General features: G+C 45.4%; 1 pseudogene; it reads right to left on the bottom strand.

The window, feature by feature from the left end:
* Window positions 1-22,414: 22,414 nt before the first annotated feature.
* On the bottom strand, window positions 22,415-22,536 carry LOC129070382 (uncharacterized; annotated as a pseudogene).
* Window positions 22,537-22,583: the final 47 nt, after the last annotated feature.

Below are 22,583 nucleotides of genomic sequence, written 5' to 3'. Positions count from 1 at the left end.
ACAAGAAACTCACAACTATCAACATTTGAACCTAAAAAACAAAAACAAAGCAGACAACTAGAACAGGAACAGAATCACAGAAATGGAGATCACATGGAGGGTTATCAGTGGGAAGGAGGAGGTGGGAGAATGGGGGAAAGGGTACAGGGAATAAGAAGCACAATTAGTAGGTATAAAATAGGCAGTGGGAGGTTAAGAACAGTATAGGAAATGGAGAAGCCAAAGAATTTATATGTATGACCCAGGGACATGAACTAAGTGGGGGGAATGCAGGTGGGAGAGCGGGTGGAGAGCGGAGGGGAATAAAGGGGAGAAAAAAATGGGACAATTGTAATAGCATAATCAATAAAATATACTTAAAATAATAAAATACATAAAAATATATTCAATAAAAAGTTACAAAAAGACTATGACAGACATCCATGTACTTGCCCACACAGATTTAACAAATGTTAACATTTTGCCATATTCGTTTCATATTTCTCTTTCTTTAAAAAGAAAAAAAACTCTTGCTGGGAGAGGGGGTATAAAGGGACTAAATGGCAGTGGGGAAAAAAAATACAATAAAGATTAAATTTTTAAAAAAGAAAAGAAAAAGAAAAAACTCTGATGACTCTAAACCCCTTCCGTTTCTCCCCTGTACGGATAGCAACTAGTCTCACTGGCTGTTGCCAAATCCCTCTCCAAAGTTTCTCTGAAACACTCGGAGCTATATTGTTTCAACTTTCAGAAAGGTCCTGGTCTTAAAAATGTAGTAGGCTTCGTGATTCCAGTTCTCCTTGAAAAGCCAGAACTATAGGAGACAGAAAGTGATGAGCAGTCGCTGGGGCAGGGCTAGCGGGCAGGGCGCAAGGGGAGCGCGATTGCAAGGGGAGAGGACAAGAGAGTGCTTGGGGCTGCTCCGTGTCTCGACTGCGGTGGTGGTTACACACATACGTATGTGTTAAAATCCTCAGAACTATACAAAAAGGAAAAAATAAATAAATTTTGCCGGGTGACAATTTAAAAAATAAAAATATTTACATGTATTATGGCAGTTGTATCACATGTTATCTAAAACCTCCAGTGAGGTTTAGGGTGACACCCCATAATCAAAAAGTAATATTTCTTCAGCAAAATATATGAACAACTACATTAAATGGGATAAATTAAGACTGTGAGTAACTTCAAATAAGTTCAAATCAGGTTTTTCTTTTTTTCTTGTGACCAATTACACATGATATAAAGTTGACCATCTTAACTACTCTTAAGCATGCAGCTCAATGGGGTTAAGTACATTCACACTGTTGTGCAGCCGCCACCGCCCAGAAACCCCTCTCGTCTCCTAAAACCGAAATCCTCTACCTGTTAAACAGTGACACCCCACTCTGCCCTCCCCCCAGCCCTGGGCAAACACCATTACAATTTTTGTCTTTATGCTTTTGGCTACTCTGGAGTACCTGATGTGAGAGGAATCACACGGTATTTGTCTTTTTGTGACTGGCTTATTTCACTTAGCATAATGTCCTCGAGGTTTGTCCATGTTGGAGCATACTGCAAAATGTCCTTCTTTTTAAAGGCTGAATAATATTCCATTTTACGTATATCCTACATTTTAATAATCCATTTATTTGTCCAGGGACACTTGGGCTGCTTCCACATTTTAGCTATTGTGAATAGTGCTGCTATAAATATGGTATGTAAATATCTGTTTTGGACCCTGCCCTCAAATCTAGATTGGGTTTTGTCATGAGGTGAGTTTAGACCAAATGTAGATGGGGGAAGAAAACTTTCTGTTTTCAGAGTATTTTTGGATTTTGACATTGCAGATAAATAATGGTAGGCATGTACCAATTTATGTTCCCTTCAGAAATTAGAAATTCTCCTTTCCCCATAGTTTCACCAATCAGGCTTTTTAATTTTGGCCAATCTTATGCGCATGATATGGGGTCTCATTGTTTTTATTTGCATTCCACGATTATTAACGAGATTGAGCACCTTTCATTTGTTTATGGCTGAGTTTTCTCTTCCATGAATTTTCATTTCTCTTAAATTGTTCTTCTTTTATTGATTTATAGGAATTCTCTATATATTTTGGATACAAACAAGTTGCAATGAATTGCAAATATCCTGCCTTTTCATTTTTATGGTACCTTTAGTTATAAAGAAGTCTAAAATGTTAAGATAGTCAAATTCATCAATATTCTTATTTATTGAAACTAATACAAAATTATATTGAATGTAAACTGTAATTGAAAAATAAAATTTAAAAAAGGAAAGAAAAAAATCCTTATTTATAATGTGGGCTCTTTGTGTCTTAAGAAACTCTTCAAGTTCATGAACATGCTCTCTTATAGATTTTTTTTAAGTTTAGAATTTAGTTTTTTATATTTAGTTTTAAAAAATATGTCTGGACCCTATCTTTGAGTATGGTGTGAGGAAGGGATCTGATTTTATATTTGGCATGTTTGCCAGTTGTTCTGTTATTGCGATCAGTTGATCTCTTCTTTTCCCACTGATTTGTAGAAACACCGCCTCTGTTACAGTCCAAGTCCCCATCTGTGTGGGCCATCTCTGAGTCCTCTATTCATTTCCATGATCTCTTTGTGGATCTTTGCTAATAATAAATCTTTATACCTGGCAGGATATCCTCCCTCCCTCCTTATGCTTCTTCAACAGTGTTTGACCACTCTTGGTCCTTTAGTCCTTCACTTTTGTACATAAATTAAAGGAAAATGTGCTCATTTCCATAGGAAAAAACAGTTGAATTTTGGTAAGCATTGTCCATGGGCTACACTCTCCCAGGTCGTAGAGAGAGAGTACTTTATTTATTTATTTATTTTCAAAAGAGAGAGAGTACTTTACAGCAACCCTCTAATGTGTAGAAAAAAGCAAATAAGGAAAGTTAACAACGGTCTCTGAGGAACTATAGGCACCGAGAGCTTATGCTCTGAATCCCACACACTTTTGTCCCAGGAGAGCTTCTCAGGCCTCCCTCAGAACATACTTACTTTTACTCTAGTTACTATTCTAAGAAACTTGATTATCTGGTTTCCTAGCCTACAGCAAAATAAAAGCTTGGACTCCGAAGAGGAGATGCAGAGGGGAAAGCCTGCTGATGACTAAGACTGACCTAGAGAAAGAGCGCAGCAGGATGGGGCTGCCCGCTTCTAAACCCCTGAACGTGCAGCCCTGCGTTTCATAAACAGAAGGCAGCTCTGCTCCACACGGTCGGTCACTCAGGAGCCACCTTCACCTTGAGGCATCCTGGCCGCTCTGACGGTGACCCTTCTGATCAGGCATAAAAAGGAAAACAAAGAAATTCAAGTCCAGCATTTCCTTTTAGGCAAGTGAGGTGGGAATACGCACCCAACACCTACAGTGTCATCTGATTGTAGAGAGGTCAGCCCTGTGACTCTACCCAGCTGCACAGGGGCTGGGCGACAGAATCCTTTGCTGGGGAACCAGGCCTTCGATGGCCTGTAGACTATCGTAGGACCTTGGCTTTCACCCTGAGGGAGACAGGGAGTCATTGGAGTACTTTGAACCCAGCAATGATTTGTAAAAGATCTCTCCAGCTGCTCGGCTGAGAACACTGAGGGGGAGGAGGGGAGGGGTAATGACTAGAGCGAGGAATTCAGTTTGTTCGACCTGCGCTGTGACGCTTTCCTGACCCCCTCCTGCCCTCAGGCAGAGCTGGCCTCTACCTCCCCTGTTCCCTGCACTTCCACAACATTTCTCACATACACTTTGCTTGTCTATCTTCCTCTAGGTCAATATATCCACAACACCTGGCCCAGGACAGGTGCTCACAATGTGAGTTTCAAGCAACTGAAATAACAGCTGGAACCTGATCTACCAGTCAGGGTTCTTTGAGTGCAAGCAACTGGAACCAATTCTGACTGTCTTAAAGAAAACCTGGGAGATGCCCAGAATCCACAGGAAGGCTGGAGCACTAGGCTTGGAAGAAGAAAAGACCTTCCTTGGCAGTCAGGTTATACTGCTGGTATGAATAAGCCAACTGTCTCTCCCAGCCCTGTTTCAAAGTCCTGGGAAGGGGTCTCATTGGAAGCACTTAAGTTGCCTGTCCAGGCTTTTTGTGCAGAGAGAGGAGGAATTGGGGCTGACAAAACCTCCAGACAGCCTTTTAGCTTCTACAAGATTCCCTGAGTCATTGTCTCACCAACACTGCACTCGTGGGGGGCAGATCATGGGAAAGGAAACTGGAGAGCTATTAGGGGAAATGAATGCTGAATGGCCACAAGCCAGCAAATGTCCACTACATTTTCCCAGGGCTAGGAAAGCACAGAGGCATGAACCATGGACTGTGGACTGTGAAAGAAACGCACCTTCCTGTCTCTGCACTCTGGTGCTTTGCACAGTACCTGGTGCTCACCTAATGTTTATCCCGTGAGTGCATGGATGCAGTAACCAGCCATGGAAACGCAGGGGCTATTAGTGTCTCTTGAAACAATAATTTTATGAATAAACAGGGATGAGAGAGCAGCATTCTCAATGAAGAGATTTACCAAAAAGAAAAAAAAAACTTGTCTCCGGATACAGATCACAGCCCTGTTTTTTCTGGACCTTCCCAAAGGCCCTGTCAATCTAGCTCTGAGCAGGATTAACCTTTATTTAAAGCAATTGGCCCCATGCAGCCCTGGCTGATTGTGTTGGACGCATTGGAGGGATTGGACAGCAGGGGGTGGGCCGGCCTCCAAACCCTCTTAGAAGCCATAGCTATGGCCCTGACGGAGCGCCCACAGCCTCGAGGGAAGAGCCAAGCAGGAAGTTTCGATTACATGTGTCCTGAAGCCAGTGTCTTCCATGGAAACCCACTGGGAATAATCCAGGTTTGGGGAGTTGGCTGTAGAGCCAGCCTGGAGACCATACTGTCCAGAGGTCTCCAAATGGGCCCCTGGGGCCTAGGACATCACAGAAGTGGCCCTGGTGCATACCAAGGGGTGAGGGGGCTACACTCTGGGCCCCCAGCCCGGTCACCTTCCACTGGAGCAGGAACACATTTTCAGATTTTCCAAGGAAGATTCTATGTGAATAAGGAGTCCATCTCTGCAACAACGACAACAAAAACTCTGGGACCTAGTTCACTGACCTAATACACACCCGTTTTACAGTGTTTGGGGGAATGTATGTGAAAAGAACACTTACTGGTTATGTGACGTCATTGGGCATTCATTTCCTTGTCTCTAAAACGAGGGTGACTTCAGAAGACGGTGGTGAGAGTAAACAGGATAACGTATGTGGCTGGATATGATCTTCAGACACTCATTGATGTGCATTTTTCTCCCTGTATTTTTCCATTTCCTTCCCCTCATTTGAGCAGTTCTGAGGGTTGTAGGGAAATGGAGAGGAAGAGAAGGATAATCAGAAGGAACCTTTAAAAAATGTTGAGTCTAAGCCCTTAGGAGAACTGAGTTGGTTTCTAAAGGTGATAAAAAGGGGGAAGAGGATTCATGTAAGTGTTCAAGCCTCCTTGACCAGAAGTGGTGGGGACAGGAGAAACCAAACCAAGAGGAAGGTCCCCTGGCCTGACAAGGAATGACAGAGCGTCCCCAGAACAGCTCTCAGGGAGGCAGTGGGAGCCTGGGGCAAATGGTTTGGAGACATTCTAAGCTGGGTCAGTGACCATGAGGAACTAATCAGGAAACGTTGGACCCAAAGGGGCCCGGCAGGCTGGGCACGGTCAGCCTCAGCCGTGACTTGGGGGTCGTTTCCTGAAGACCAAAACGCCGTCCTCCTACCGCGGGGTATTGCATTAAGACCTCAGAACTATGACAGAAATCCTGGAAGAAGTTACATATCTTTCCCCAACAGCCTGGTGGAAAGAGACTCAGTCAGAAACAAGCACAGTTATATAGGACCCACACAGTTCTATTTCTCTCCCCCTGAGGTGTCCAGATGTGGAGAGGAGACCCAAACTGGGGGCCTAAGGCCCAGAGGCCAGAGGCAGCGCTGCGCCTACCCTCTCTGCCCCTCCTCCAAGCTCCACTCCGAGCCTCGGCACGTAGTGCTGCCTCCGCCCCAGGCCCCTCTGTTCTGCGGTTACTCCCAGCTTTGGCTTCCTTTGGAGGGTGGAGCCACATTTTCTGACCCCTGTACTATATCGTGGGGCTGTTTCCTTCTTTCTGTGGCTTAGATTCTTGTGGGAGCTGGGAAGAGGTCAGTGAGCAAAGGACGGGGCAAGCTGATCTTTTGAGGCTCTCCCTGCCCCACAACCCAGGCCTCAGCAGGGAGACGTGGCTCAGTCCCAGCACTTGGCAAGACAGCCACAGATATTTGCAAAGTGACAAAAGAAGAGGAGGGGCCGAAGAAGAAAACTGCTTCACACATGAAAATGCTCAGGAATATTTTCCAGACATGCTATTCCTCTCTGGTGATTTGCAAGGCCAGCAGGGCCTGTGGCATAAAGCTCCTGGAGGCGACTCACATGGCCCAGCTGACGCCAGATGTCCCCTCTCTGCAGGGAGTGTGTATGTGCACGTGTGTGTGTGAATGTGTGGGTGCATTGTGTGTGTATGTGTGTGTGTGTGTGTGTGTCCCCATCCCAGAACAAGGACTCTCCCTATATCTTTACAGCCTGTAGGGCATTTAGAAATCTCCTAAATTTAACCACTTCTCTTGAAGGCCTAAGCGACAGGGCCTGCCTGACATCACCCCACTCTCCAGGGAAAGATGAGGAAGTGGCCAGGGACTCTGAAATGGTCTCGCCTGCCCCCAGCACTGGCCCCTCTTGATGGATGGAGGTCACTCTCTCTCGATGGCACAGCCGCTTGAAGAGAGCAGAGCTGGTGTGCCCGGCACTGGTCCCCACCTCAGGCCAGGCTCTGTGCTCTATCATGTACATGGCTTATGTCATTCCATTTACTCCTCACCATCATCTTCTAAAAGAGACATTTTAATCTATATTTCTCATGAGGACACAGGAGCCAGGTGTGTTTTATTTCCCACAGTCCACGTCCATTCTATTTCTGTAATTTTGATTGACATTTTCGAGCCCATGCAATGCACCAGACACTGTTCTAAGCACATTACCTATGTTGGCTCATTTTGTCCTCATCGTAGCAGGTTCGGTGACTATCCCCTTATAAATGAGGTCCCTAAGGCACAGGGGTTAAGTAATTTGCTCAAGGAAAAAGAAATAATGAGGGGAAAAGTCAGAAATCCAACCAATGGTGAGGGAGACGTAAGACAGGAAGGGGAGGAAGCCACTGAAGTCTACGTTAATAAGCAAGTTACCACCATGGACACCGGGGCTCACACCCACCAGGGCCCTGCCAGAGAGGCTATGGGGTCAGGACGCTCAGCAGTGGTAGAAGGTCACACTTGGGGTGCTAGCAATTCCTTGGCTCTTCTGAGCTGCCCCTGTGTGGGCTCCCCACTCAGAGAATGTCCTGAGGCAGAGATGCAAGAAGCCACCTTCATAAGGTACCTACAGGTGACTGAAGGTGGCCCAGGAGAACAGCAAGTGCTACAGAGAATTGGGCCTGACACATCGGTTCTCAACAAATGCTCATTTTCTTCTCTTCTCTCTAAAAGTTGTTGTTGTTGTTTTTAACCCAGACATTCCTGGAAATCAATAAAATTGATTCCATTAAGTACACTTCAAAATGTCATTTGCTTTTACAGCACCATGAAATTTCCATATTAGAAATCTCACATATTAGAAAACTTGCTTTGTCAAATCCTTACTCAATTATTCATAAAAATTCTAATTTCTATGACTATTCATAGCAGCTCTATTCACAGTAGCCAAAAGACGGAAGCAAGCCGAATGTCCATCAATGGATGAATGGATAAACAAAATGTGGTATATATCTCCAATGGAATATTACTCAGCCATATAAAGGAAAGACATGTTGGTACATGCTATAACATGGATGAATTTCAAAAACATTATGCTAAGTAAAGGAAGCCAGACACAAAAGGCCATATAATGTATGATTCCAATTATATGACATGTCCAGAATAGTTAGATCCATAGAGACAGAAAGCAGATTCTTGGTTGCCAGGATGTAGGAGAGGAATAGGGAGTGACTATCCACTGGGTACAGGTTCTCCTTTGGGAGTGATGAAAATGCTTTGAAACGTAATAGAGGTGATGGTTGCACAACATTGTGAATATACTAAATGGCAATGACTCATTCGCTTTAAATGGTTAATCTTATGTGAATTCCACCTGAATTTTTAAAATTGTCACAGTAACCATAAAGAAGAAATAGAGAAGTCAAAGGCAGGCCTCAGATGAGCCAGATAGGAAATGGGAGAGCTGTGTCCCCCACACCCCCCCTGCCCCCCACCCTCCTTAGTCCTGCCAAGGGATTCCGTGGTGTCAAAGAACTGCAAATTAAGAGAGAAAACAATGAAGGGGTATTTTTTTGTCTTTCAAATTGGGGCATGATTTTACAAATAATTCTCAACCTTGGCATGCCTACAGTGAAAAGGGCTTTCTTTGGGTGAGATATAAATTAAGCTAGCCATCGTGGAGGAAGGTTTGGCATTTTGTGTTATAAGAAATCAAAATGTTCATGCCCTTTTAAATGAAATACTTCCTACCCAGTTTTTGGGGGGCAGATGTTTTACTCAAGACTGCATTTTCACCGGGAGCTGGAAGAAGAATGTGTCCTAAATCCATGGTCAGTGGTCTAATATGTTTGTTTTATTTTGTTATTTTAGAAAAGAAGTCCATGCCTTTTGACTCAGTGTATGGTGTCAGGGTCCTGGCCAGAAGCAAGTCCAGACATTCAGCCTATAATCAAGGCGGTATTTCAAATCAGTGAGGAAGACAGTGAAAAGTTGGCTAACTATTTGAGAAAAAAATTAATTTCTTTACCTCACCGTACCTTATATCAAAATAAATTCCAGATGGGTTTAAAAGCTAAATGGAAAAGTAGAAGGAATAGGAGGAGGGAGAGGAGGAGAAAAGAGAAAATAGAAATCTAGAAGGAAATTAGGGAAATCTTTGTCTGGTACTCAGATGAGCAAAGGGAGCAAAGGGCAAAAAGCAAAGGAAGACAGGATAAGGAAAACATCAAAAGGTCAGACCACATAAAAATGTGAAGGGTGTTAAAAATCACCAGAAACAAAATCAAGAAAGTAAATTCTAAGTTTAGGAAAATATTTGTAACACATGACAGACCTGACATTTTAAGAACTTCTACAAATCAATAAGAGGAGAAAAAAAGAAAATAAAAAAATGCACAAAAGAGATGCATAGGCAACTCACAAAAGGAAAAGGACAGATGGTCACATCTGTTTTCAAAATGTATCAGTCACGTGGTCCTGGGCATGCAGAAGGCAGGACCATAACCCGGGCTTTCAGCAAGAAAGACATTCCCCTTTTCCCAGCTGCGAGGCGGGGGCCCTTCTCTGTGAGAAGCTTCCTTAGGAGCAGGGGTCTGGGGTGCCAGATCCGCCCTTTCCCAGGGAGCTGGAGAAACAGTTGCACCCTTTGTTGAGACTTGTTAAGGCTTTACCCAGGGCGAAGCCCATGGCTTCTCAGAGAGGTAGGTGGCGGTGGGATTCCTCTCCTTGTTTACCAGCGCGGACAGTGGGCCCGGCAGCTGGCCTTCAGTCACACAGCCACCTTGCTGGGAGCTGGGTCCAGGCCCCCGGGCCGCTTCCGGAGCCCGGGCGCCGCGGCCACCGGGGGGCGGTGCTGCCCAGGGGACGCGCCAGCCTCGGGTCAGGCGGCGATGCCAGCGCGGGGAGACCACAAGGCCCCTTTCTTCTCCTCCTCTCCCGGAGATGAGTCATTGGGTCACAGATGAGGAAAATGTCAGAAGCGGCGGTGATCCAAAGCGCCGGCAGAGAGGCGGGAGAGAGGGGATGCAGGGCCGATGCCTCTGAGTCACCGTGGCCTCCTGCTCCGGGGCATCTGCTGCTCCCTGGGCTTGGCCGGCTGGCGGTGCCGGGAAACTGGGTCAGGCTAGTGGCCTAGTTTGCTGTTTAGCAGCAGCGGCCAATGGCAGGAGATGAGTGGGAAGGGCAGCTGGCCCATTCATGTGACAAATACCTGAGGAGTTCCTACCAAGTGCCAGGCAGGTCAGAAGGCACTCTGGCAGGCAGTTTCCAACGCCCTGGCATCATGGGTCGGTGAACACGCAATACAATATACAGACGATACATTGTAGAATAGTATGACTGAAACCTTTATAACTTCATTAGCCAATGTCACCCCCAATAAACTCAATAAAACAAAACAAAATAAAGCTGGGGCCGCATGAGTGCAGGATGTGTCATCTCAGGACCCTGGAGGCTGGGTTTTACTGGGCAGGTACCTAGATCACTAGTCTCTCTGTCACATCTCAATTTCAGCTGCCTAAATTGGAACGCCTCATCCTGGCATTGGATTTCTTGGGATCTAACCCTGCCCTACTTCTCTGATTGGTTCTGCCAGGTGATCCAGATTCTGACTGCCACCTCCCCCACCCCACCCTCCAGCCCATTACTTGCTCATTTTGGCCTAAGGCTGGCGTTTGCATCCCAGCTGGCAATGGCCACCTGCCTCCCAAGACTACCCAGCCTTCTTCTTCTCTCTGCTTCTGACTCTGCCCTGGGATGTGTGGGAACTTCTTTCTTCTCCTCTCCAAAGTCCTCACTTTTTTGCTAAGAAAAAGACACTTTTGTCCCCTGATCCAAAGGTGGGAGCTGCTGGGCCTCAGCGAAGCTAGAAGCAGCCGGTCCAAGCCTGCACCCCTGGAAGCTGGACGGGAAGGTGGCTGGACATGGCTGGAAGGCCCAGGAAAGAAGGGCCTTTCCAGAGAAGGAGGGGAAAGCGTCGGGGAGGAAAGCCACAGGCCCAAGTGGCACGAAGGCCTTGGCCAGCAGGGAGGTCAGCCAGAGTCAGATGGAGGAGGGACTGAGTCCAGAAGAGGCTACCTAGTTCCTTCTCCTTCTCTGGTTCCTTCCTCTTCCCCCCGCCCCCACGCCCGAGGTTGGGTCTGACACTGAACCCACATGATGGCCGTGGAGTCGGGCTGCTGCAGGGGCCTCTCTAAGGCGGAGTTTAGCTAACACACCTCTCCACCCTATCCCCCAACCCTGCGTTGGATTCCTTGGGATCTGACAAGGAATCCACAGTGACTTCACAGTGACTCCTGAGCATCAGAAATGTCCTGCCTGCCTTATCAGCAGGCGCGCTGAGGCTCAGTGGGCTGAATGACTTTGCAGGAAACACAGCAGAGGGCAGAGGGAATTAACCCCAGGCCTCCTCACACTCCAGACTCCACAGGATGTGGTCAGAATGAATGAGGAAGCAGGTGCACTGCGCCTTTGCTGACTGACTTGTTCACACATTTGAAGGTGTCAGTTTGTCTTTAGCATTATTTAAATTTTTTTTTTTAAATGTTTGTTGTAGAATGCCCAAACAATACAGAAGTGTATAAAATAGAATGCAAATGAAAGTGCAATTCTCCCCACAACTTATACCCTCGCATCTCACTGTTAACAGCTTGGTGGAAATCTTTCCTAGCTTTTTCAACTCTCTATACATTTGAGCATACCATTCTAGAACTTGTTCTGTTCTCTCCTGACAGTCTTATTTCTTTCTTATAAAGGCCCCTAAAGTCCCATCATACGGTTAGCCCGGTCCTCCCAGGTTGACACCGAGGAAGTTTCCCAGTTTTACCTTTGCAGGGACACTTCCTTGGTGCCCTGTGGAACATCTCTGGGAATAACTTTCTAATAACGGAATTGGGAGAGCAAAGGAAATGCATCTGCTAGTCTCTGCTCTCTCTCTCTCTTTTTAATTAAACTTATTGGGTAACATTGGCTCATAGGATCCTGAGGGTTTCAAGTGTGCATTTCTATAATACATGCGTTAATGCCTTCTAAAGCTTGTCATTGCAGGGGCTGGCAGGCTGCTGGCAGGACAGGCTGCATCGAGCCATCACACAGAGTAGTTCCAAATGCCAGCCTCTAGTGATCCCTCCTGGCCACCTGCTCCCTGCTCCCTGGCCTGCCCCTCACCTCCTAGCCAGGACGGAGCCCAGCCGTTGCGCGCAGCCTCTGGGGCCCTTTGGCATTCCCGACACAAGTACACACACGTACACACACAGACATACACACCACCTCCTTATTTGCCATCAGACACCTCCATTACCCCCTGGCGATCAGAACCTACAACTGTCCCACCATAGCAAACCACCCATTCAGCCATGAACTTGCAAACTCTGCCCACTAGGTTTGGTAACAAATCTTTTCCCTCCTTTTAAGCCAGTGACAAAGATTTGGAGAAATGGTTTGTCTCCAAATGCAAATTAGGCCATGTCCACTGCCCCAGAGCTGGGCGTAGCTCTACTTAGAGTGTGACAACTTATTGATTTCTGTTTTTTAATTTTTATTTATTGATTTTGAGAGAGGGAAACATCAATTTGTTGTTCCACTTATTTATGCATTCATTGGTGGCTTCTTGTATGTTCTCAAGCCCACAACCTGAGCATATCAGGAGGACGCTCTAACCAGCTGAGCAGCCCGTCCAGGGCTGTCAGTGTTTACTGTTTAATGCAGGCTCTGGGGCCCTCCAGGGCGGCATCCCACGAGCGGTATGGGCCAGGCAGGCAGTAGTAGGCTTTCATGGAGCCTGTGTACTCTCAGCCCCAAGCCAGTCACTGGGGGTCAGAGAAACAGAGGACACAAACACTAATCCTTCCCCCGCCCCATATTATGTGCACAAGGGCTCCTACCATGGAGCTCTGTTGTAGCCCAGCATGGCTTTAAAGAGCTTTTCCTCCCTCCTGCCCAACACCCCCTTCAAAAACAGTGAGTTCATTTGATTCTTCTTCCACAAAATTCCTCAGCAACACGAGGGGCCTAACCAGCGCTGCGTGCCCATGGGGGATGCCCGGGCTGGCTCGGTCAGGACCCTCAGGGAGCCCCTGTGGTCCAGGAGCTGTGCACTGTGTGTCACTGTCTACTCTGGGGAGCCAGATGGAAAAATGCCCCTGCCCTGAGGTCTAGCCTCACAGGCTGGTCACTAAGACAGATAAGTAAGCGGTCACAACATAATGAGATGCGTGCAAGAGGGGAGGTAGGTAGAAGGAGGGAGGGTTGGTGATATTAATGATGATGTGGAATATTTATTGTCTGTGAAACATTCGGGGGGAATGTGACATCTGCCTAGTTCACCTTCTTTTTCATTTGCACATTTTCACCCATTTAACTTGAGCTTATGTGTTTTCTGCCCGTGCCTCTGGTTCTTGAAATCCCGCCTTCTCAGGAAACATTTTTACTTTAGCCAAAAAAAGAGATAGTAACCTCCCCAATATAAATGCAGACCCTCATGAGTCTGGCCCACTTCACAGGCGCATGAATCCCCTGTCCTCCCCGTGACCTATTTCATTCACCTTTCATGAGCTCTTTCAGGGACTGGATTGGGGATATGAACCCCAACAAGGAAAAAGCTGCCTGTTGAACAAGCTGGCTACCAAACCTTATTTTGACAATTGAATACGCCAGTGCTGGTGAGGTTGTGGTGAAATTGTCACACACTCAGGAATCCTGCTGCTTATGTGGAAATGGACTTGACCCTTTTGAAGAAACAATCTGGCAACACGCGTAAAAGTGGCAAAGTATAACTTTTGACCCGCTCATCCATCCTTGGGATTACAAAAGCTTTGTTCCTCAGGGAGCTATGTAAGGAAAGAGGGTGCAACCCTAAATGACTAACTGGAGGAAATGGTTTATTAGACTGAAAGCTCCCTCGATGCAGGGACTTTCTCCTATTCATAAAGCCCAGCTTGGGCTGTGGCACGTAGCGGGTCCTCAGTAAATATTTGGGAGGCAGCAGGGCCGAGAGATGCAGTGCAGTCGTCGCAGGTACGGCTCTGGGAGCCGGCCCGCCGGATTCGAGTCTCAGCTCTGCCACTGACAGGGCTGTGTGACCTGGAGAAAGTTCTATCACAGCTCCGTGCCTCAGCTCCCTCTTCTGCAAAATGAGGATGATGATTCAGAGTAGGACCAGTTTCATGGGATTATTATAAGATTTAAAGAAGGTAAAATATTCATGAAGTATAAGAGAGTATATGTATTAACTATTATTATTATCATTGAATAAACCCAAACATTCTGAAATATCATGTAGTCATTATAAATGGTAATATGTAGCAAAGTAAAAAAAAAAAAAACATTATTGGTGTCATAGTTTCAGTCCATTCTCCCTGCCTTTGTCTTGACCTCTCTAGGACATTCTTTCTTAGCCGTCACGTAGTGGACAAGCAAAACTCACCCTGTAACTGCCTTGCTCAGCCTTTACTGCTTCAAATCCCCTAAAATGCCTAGAAGCTGCTTCACACCTCTACCTTCACTGCCCTCCTTCCCCAACCTGACAAACTACGCATCCTCCAAACTTAGCATCGTGCCTGGAGCCTGCCTTCCTTCGCATGCCTGAGCATTGCTGCTCACTCTTTCTGAATCATATGTATTGGATCGAGAGACAAACAGGCTGCTGGCCATGCCTGCCCTCTGATACAGCGGCCCCTTCCCCGCCTGAGGCCTTGCTCTGCCCAAGGGCAGGCATCCCTGCCATCTAAGGAATGATCTGGGCTGCAGAGGAGGGCTGGCCACGAAATGTGCTCGGAACTGGAAAACCGCCCAGGTAGTGAGGCCATTCAGTAAGGAGGCCAAGTAGGAAGGATAATGCCACCACCCCATGTGGAGTTTCCCAGGGTCCTCCCTGGTTTCTGGTGTTCTCCCCAAAACGGCCCCCTTCTTTCGGGTGTCCCATTTGCTGTGGGGACTGCTGGGGCAGCGGTCCCAACAATAGGAATGAAAAGAAACAGCACCTCAGTCTCCCAGTCCAGGCTCTGCTTCACCTTGTCTTGATCAAGCTGATTGACTTCAGTAAAATTAAGGAGTCTGAACCAGATCAGGGGTGTTCAGCTTGGCATGGGTCATGGTCCAGACTCAGGTCTCTAGGGCAGGGGACTGGCATGTATGTGTTCAGAAATTCCAACAAGTAACTCATTGTCAATACTGGCCTTTGCTCAACTCCAGAGCCCTTTGTCGCCCCTCCATTCTCTGATAAGGGCCATGGGGCACACTCACTGTGAGTTTGGGGTGGAATGGGTGTAGAACCCCAGTGCTATACCAAGGTTAACCAAAAATGTTCAGCATAGTAAAGAAAAACAACTTAACTTATATTGTGCCACATGCCAGGCCCTATTCCAGTCTTGTAACTATTAACTCCTTTAATCCTTATAACAATCCTATAAGGATGTTAATCATTATTATCCTCGTTTTACAGCCAAGGAAACTGGCACAAAGAAGCTCAGTCCCTGCCCAAGTTCCTGCAGCTAGTAAGGGGAGGGCTGGGGTGCCGGCCCTGGCAGCTTGGCTGCGGACTCTGCCGTCAACCAACTCAGCTGCTCATTGTAATAAACCCAGCAAATAAGGCAAGCCAGTGATCCTGCATGTGGCTCATTATTAACAATTATGAGGTTGTGTTTTCCTTAGCTGTTGAGTGGTTTGCTGGTCTGTTTTCATTTGCCCCCTACAGTAGAATTCCTTGAGAGCAGGAACTATGTCTTCATAGCCCCAGCACCCAGCAGAGTCTGGCAGATAGCAAGTCCTCAAGTGAATGCACGCACGAAGGAAAGAGGGAAGGCGCACAAGCGTGAATGTTGAGTGCTGGAATAGAGGGAGGCCCAGGGTGCTGAGGAATCCAGGGTAGGGCAGCCACTGCCTGGACAGAGGCAAGAATCAGGCCCAAGGGGTGGTTTTGTACTCTGGTAGGTTCATGTCCATGGAGCAGCTAAACAGTGTCTTCTGGATAGTCTGCACACAGGCCCCCTGGAGGAGGTGGCTGTAGTGCTTGTTTTAGCAAAAGCCTCCACTTGGAGCTGCAGCCTCCTGCCCGGGCCCTACTGGCTTCCTGCCTTCCCCTCCAACGGAAGGAGGCTCCTCCCAGGCCTCCAGGGCTGGCGTCTTGGGGGCAGGAAGCCAAGCTGGTTTCCATCCACTTCTCCACCTCTCCTCCCATCCCTCCCTGATCATCTGACTGCTCACAAGGGGCCCAGAGTGGGGTGTGGCTGTTTTTAAGGCCTTTGGCATTTATTTCAGGGGGAAAATAAAGTTAAACAAAACAACCACTTAATACACTAAAAAATATCCCATAACTTGCCTCAAATTTATATGGGGGAAGGGGTAATCTAACACCCAAGTCTGTGGAGATATGATCCTTTTTTTCCCCTTTTTTCTCTCCTTTTTTTTTTTTAGAGAAAGAGGGAGAGAGAGAGAAACATCAATTTGTTGTTCTACTTATATATGCATTAACTGGTTGATTCTTTTTTTTTTTTTTAAGAGAGGGGAAAGAAAGTAGAAAGGGCGAGAAACATCAATGTGCGGTTGCCTCTCACATGCCCCCACAACCTGGGACACGCCCCACAACCCAGGCCTGTGCCCTAGACTGGGAATCAAACCAGTGACCCAAACCAGCAACCCTTTGATTCATAGGCTGGCACTCAATCCACTGAGCCACACCAGCCAGGGCCATTGGTTGATTCTTGCATGTGCCCTGACCAGGATCAAACCCATAACCCTGGGGCATCAGGAGGATGTTCTAACCAACTGAGCCACTGAGCCAGGGCTGGAGATGTGATCTTTTAGGTGTAATAATAACAGCTCCCTACCTTAGGCTAGGGTCCTATGCTAAGTGTTTTTAGGGCTTGATTTCTTTTAAATCTGATAACCAGGAGCCTTAAGTACTATGATAATGCCTATTTCATAGGTGACGAGGAGGAGCTTCAGAAGTTAAAGGACTTGCCTAAGGTCAAGCAGCTACAAAGCAGTTAGAGAAAGATTTTAAACCAACTATTTCTTGACTCTGAAGCTGATGGTCTCATAAGTATGTACAATCAGACCCTGTCTTGGTCTCATCCAAGAATGGTGTCAATGGCCTCTCAGTATTTACTTAGTGCCTAGAAAACAAGCAAAAGTGACCAACCCACTCTGCACAGAAAAGCTATAGACGGGTACTCTTTCTTTCATTCTCTCCCTCCTTGCCTGTCCCCCACCTCCCCAACTTCCTGTCCCCCCACTCCGCCACTGCCCACTGCCGCTTCTCTCTCCTTTGCAAAGTGAGATACCAGAGGTGCGATCCCCCATGTTGTTTCTGGGAGAAGAAATAGTGTGTGTGTGTGTGTGTGTGTTTTTGTTATCTTTGTACTTTTCCATATAGCTTGACGTCACAATATCATGAACATTTATCTTTAAAAACAATAAAGTCATGAAAACATTACTTTAAAACTACATGTAGAAGCCCTGGCAGGGTAACTCATTGGTTCAAGTGTCATCCCGATATGACAAGATTGTTGTGAGTTCAATCCCCGGTCAGGGCACATGCAAGAATCAACCAGTGAATACATAAATAAGTAGAACAACAAATCTCTCTCTTTCTCAGATAAATAAATACAACTTTTAAAAAATACATGTGGAGATTTATATTTATTGAGAATATATTTAATTTTAGATCCTATTTTGCTCTGCCTGTCAAGAAGCTTCAAGTTGAACTTTGTGCTCCGTTATACTGAGTGTTCTACAATTTTTATTCCAGCACCTGGAATCAGAAAACCTGGATTTGAATCCTGACTCCACATTTACTATCAAGTGACTTTTTGGCAAGTAAGTTAACTTCTCTATGCCTCAATTTCCTCATTTATACAATGAGATAAAAATATCTGTTTCATGAGGGTTGTTGTGAGGATTAAATTGTACAGGTTAAGCACATAGAACAGTGCCTGGATCATAGTAAATGTTCATAAATCTTAGCTATTTTTTCATTTTAACAGATCTATGTTGACAGGATTTCATCAAGCTATTTTTCAGGAAGGACTCATAGGTGTTATATCCCTTTGTTTGCCTCATCTTACCTCATACTTCACTTACTGTAACCTATTTCTGATGTCTTCTACTCCTGATATTATCTTTAACATCCCACTGACCTATTAATTGTATATAAATTCCATTGACTTTACATTTCATGAAATCCTAGATGCCACTGATTATAATCTGTACAATTAATTATAATGTGAGCCACGTAAGAAAGAAAGAATCTAAAGACACCATCAATTCTAAAACACACTCTGGCTGGCATGGCTCAGTTGGTTGAGCGTCATCCCGCAAGGCGAGAGGTCACCCGTTCAGCTCCCAGTCATGTGCAAGAGGTAACCTATTGATGTTTCTCTCTCACATCAATGTTTCTCTCTCTTCCTACCTCCCCCATCTCTATAAATAAATAAATAAATAAATAAATAAATAAATAAATAAATAAAATATAAAATCCCAAGTTCAGAGATGTTCAAATGCATAGGAATAAAGTATAACTTTTAAGCCATGAATATGGTAAGAATCATCTGATCCTTTATTCCTGGCTTGGGCACTTCCTGGTTATGAACTGTTCCTGCTCTTTCAATGCATCATTTCACTTGGATAACCAACTCTTCCCCCAATCCCGTCTGGCCTCCTGGTCTCTGGCCCAATGCCACACTGGAGGCTGCTACTCCTGCTAGATCAGTTCCAGACAAATGAGTCTGACCTTGTTCACACAGGAGCAAGGGGCTCAGGTTTGCCCTGGATGTGACAGCTTGGAACCAGACCTAGTGTTGATCTTTAAAGCCAGTGGCTGCAAGGTCACCTGACTTTCTCACCTCCAGTGACTGTTTCGCTGCTTCCTGCTTCAGCCTGAGTTGGATTGTTCAGATGGGCAATAAAAATAATTTGAGATAAGTTCCTAAGGAGATCAGTGTGGAGGAAAAACTAGACAATGTCTTATGTAATTTTCCCAGGCAGTGGGCGAAGGGCAGAGTTCAATAGTCATTTTCTTGCCTGCGTGGGTTTTGATCGCCAAGTTACATTTGGCATTCATTATTCATTCTCCCCCCTCCCCACCGCCACAAGTCAGTGAAAGGTGCAGTGTGTTGAGAAAGGTTAAGACTGACATCATACATGACCCTGGCGGATTGGCAAAGACGCAGGCAGGGACTAATTTAGGAGTCTGATGTTGACTGAGTGCCCTTCCTGAATGATAGTGCCCATTAATGGCCATTATGGAGGGAAACAGGGCTCTGGAGACAGCAACCAGAATGGTATCCTGGATGTCACTTCTTAGCTGTACAACCCAGAGGAGTGAGTTGGTCTCTCTGAACCTCCGCAGCTATGAAATAGCAATAATTACTTTACAGAGTTTCTGGGAAGCACCAGAAGTAGCAATGAGCACACACAGTCAGTGCTTAACAAATGGTAGTAGTAACTGACAACTGTCGAATGCCTGTGCATATATGAGATAAAAGCTAAACACTATTTATATAGGGGAGGCATTATTACACTATTACAGCATTTATTATATGAAAGCTCCCAAAGTCACAAGCTGTTAAGCAGCCAAGCCAGCAATCACCCAAAGTCTTTCTTGGGACTCTAGCCTCAGCCAGCAACTTCTGCAAAGCCCTCTGGGCAGCAGGCCCTGGGATGAGAAACCAGGCCAACTTGCTATATGAACATCCTCCTGATCTGAGGCCAGATGGGGCGAAGCCTAGAAGGCTGGGTCTTTGCCAGCTGTTGTGTGAGAGAGCAGCTTTCTCTGCCCAGCACAAGCCGGATGGGCTGGCACTGGACTCTAATCCAAACTCCCCGACCCAGGATTACTTCCTTGTCTGCTGACCAGGGTCTGCTCTCTCATCCTTCCATGGCTCTAACAAGTCACTGTGATCCAAATGCCAGCCAACCCCTGAGAGAACCAACCCCCACCCAGGTGTGACACGTTTGTCTTCTAAATGAGGCATGAATCCCAAAGGAGTATCTAGCAACAGAACGTATCTGGGAGGCCAAGTGGCATGGAAATTAACTAAGACTGATGGTATTTCAGGAAGGGCCAAGACCACTTATGGCAGAGGCAGCTTATCTGTGTCTCCCAGAGGCCAGCTCTAGATCATAAACTCAAATTATCCAGAAGATTTTGGAATGCCATGAAATTGAGTAAAACAAGTAGGCTTGTGTGACAAACAAGGGACGATGGGGACCACCTTTGCCATGGGGGCTACAGACTTTCGCAACACAGTTGGCCCACAGGAGCGTTTGCTGCTTCTTTGCTAAGCTCAACCAGTATCTCTCTTTCAAGAGAGAACTTGGAACCCGAGTAACTCCTACCAAATCATCCTAGGGGGCTTGGAGGTTGGGGAAGTGGTTGAGGCATACAAAAAAGAGGTGCCCTGACTGGTGTGGCTCAGTTGGTTGAGCATCGTTCTGCAAACCGAAAGGTCATGAGTTCAATCCCAAGTTAGGGGTGTACAAGAGGCAACCTACTGATGTTCTCTCCCATATTGATGTTTCCTTCCCTCCCTCTCTCCCTCTTTCTAAAAATAAGTAAAATCTTTAAGAAAAATGGCTGTGTAACCTATTTAAAAACTTTTCAGGAAGCATTCCTGCTGGTCCTATAGTAAACTTTAACTGTGACTTTCCTCACAATTGCTGAGACTGGCACTGTGAATCTTATGGCTTAGTGGGTGGGCTTTCCACGAGCCAAACATTTGGCTCACTTAGTGAGTGCAAATGTTGTCTTTATGGTTCCCATTTTATATTATCCTCTTTCGCAGGTATCTTTTAATATATATTGTTCTTTTATTTTCCTGAGAACATTTCATTATTAACGGATAATATACATAAAACAACTTACTGGAGTTGCCATTTCATGTCTTCATTGCAAGTCATTCCATCTTATTTCCTAACATTAGACACTTTTTACTTCACACTATTTTTGGGGAGTAATTTTTAAAAGGAGCCATTAGTGCTTCAGACTGATTTAAAATAAAACAAAAAATCTATTATCATCATTACTGTATTCTAGTTTACCCTTAACAAAGGCTGAGGTTTACTTTCACAGGTGGAGCAAGTTCCTGGATTTCTAACATTATGTCTAAAAGCCCTGGCCAGATCGCTCAGTTGGTTGGAACATCATCCTGTACAAAAGGTTACAGGTTCAATCCTGGGTTTGGGGTATGTGCAGGAGGGTACCAACTGCCGTCTTTCTCTCTCTGCCTCTCTCTCTCTAAAATCAATAAACATATCCTTGAGTGAGGATTAAAAAAATAATAAAGAAAATTTTAAAATAAAAGAGAAGCCACAAGAATAATCATAGTCATTAGTCTCTAAAAAAGAAAATAATGCTGGAGTTAATTTAAATAGAATTAAATTGTTTTTCCTTCCCCAATCCTGGCATCATTCAAGCTTTTTTCTCTTCTGATTCTTCCGTTAAAATAAGCCTATATCAATATAAGTCACAACCACACAAAGCTACCCAACCATCTGTAAAGGTCATTTTATACCTATTTCAGACCCAATGTTTTGCTTTCTGCAATAAAAGCAAGCTTTACAGAGCAAAGGGCAGGTTGTAATTGTCCATGAATCTTCGGTTCTCCCACACATCTTACCATAAACATGAGCCAAGGTTATGGGGACATTTCCTCCAGGTTGTACTTTATTGTTTGCTACCAAAAAAACCCTCTTACTTCTTCAGGGAAAGGATTTGAAAAACAATCAGTATACGTCAATTGATGCTTGCAAGAGTAAGCCCACCTGTAACTCTACAAGATATATATATAAATTCTGTAATTGAAACGCTGTCATAGGCCAGAGCCTGATCGGAATTACTTGGACAAAAGCTTCATCTGGAGGTGGGATTCACCGTCTCAGTGGTCTCTGGCTTGTGAGACATTTTACTTCTTATACGCGTGTTTTTATTCCTGTGCTGGCTGGCCCACAGCCAGGGCCTCTGTATCCATCAGCCTCTGCCTCAACCCGTGAGCGTGCTCCAGGGTAGTCCAGTCCAGCCTTTTTTGGTCTTGCTGCCCTGAGGGCAGTGCAAACCAGTTGAATCCAACTTTGTCTCCATCTCAGGCAGGCAGGGAATTTCAGGGCTTACACATTTAAGTTTTGCCAACCTGGTAACAAGTTAGAGGACTTAAAAGTCATTTGAAATCACTTTAAATCATCTGAAATTTGAAGAAAGCTAGGCTACTGAGCAGAAGCAGTGTCCCGTGTTTGCACACACCCCTAAGGGTTACTAAACTAAGAAATCAAATCTGAACAGAAATGATTTCATCAGTTGTCCAAACATGCTTGTGGCAAAGACTAGGAGAGAGAAAGCAGTATCATTTTAAAATCATTACCTAGACTCTGACCACATTAAGAATCCAACCTTGTCTTCCCAATTCCCTTGGTCACTCAGTCTAATACTTTAATACACTGAAGTATTACCATCCTGTTATTACCTTCTTCCCAACAAATGGGAAATATAAGCATGTTTCTACTTGAGTCAAACTCTGCAGTCTTCACCCTGCACTAAGCTTTTCACGGGAAAAGGAAGCAAACAATTCTCGTCTTTTCAGAAAATGATTCATCCAAAAATGCTATTTTTTTTTTTTTTCATTTTTGTAGGCTGGGAGGTAAATGAATAGAGCAATGCCTTCTATCCAATCTCTCCTAAGCCAGTGTTTTAATGTCCCAAAGTTTAATTAACAGAACAGGGAAGCTGCCCTGAACACTTTGGAAAAAAAAAATGTTATTTTTAACTTGGTCAAGTAAATTGGTTGGAGAAT

This window comes from Pteronotus mesoamericanus, unplaced genomic scaffold (assembly GCF_021234165.1).
Source record: "Pteronotus mesoamericanus isolate MK-2021 breed Mesoamerican mustached bat unplaced genomic scaffold, CSHL_Meso_final contig_246, whole genome shotgun sequence".
NCBI lineage: Eukaryota > Metazoa > Chordata > Mammalia > Chiroptera > Mormoopidae > Pteronotus > Pteronotus mesoamericanus.
This window is presented reverse-complemented; position numbering and strand designations above follow the sequence as displayed.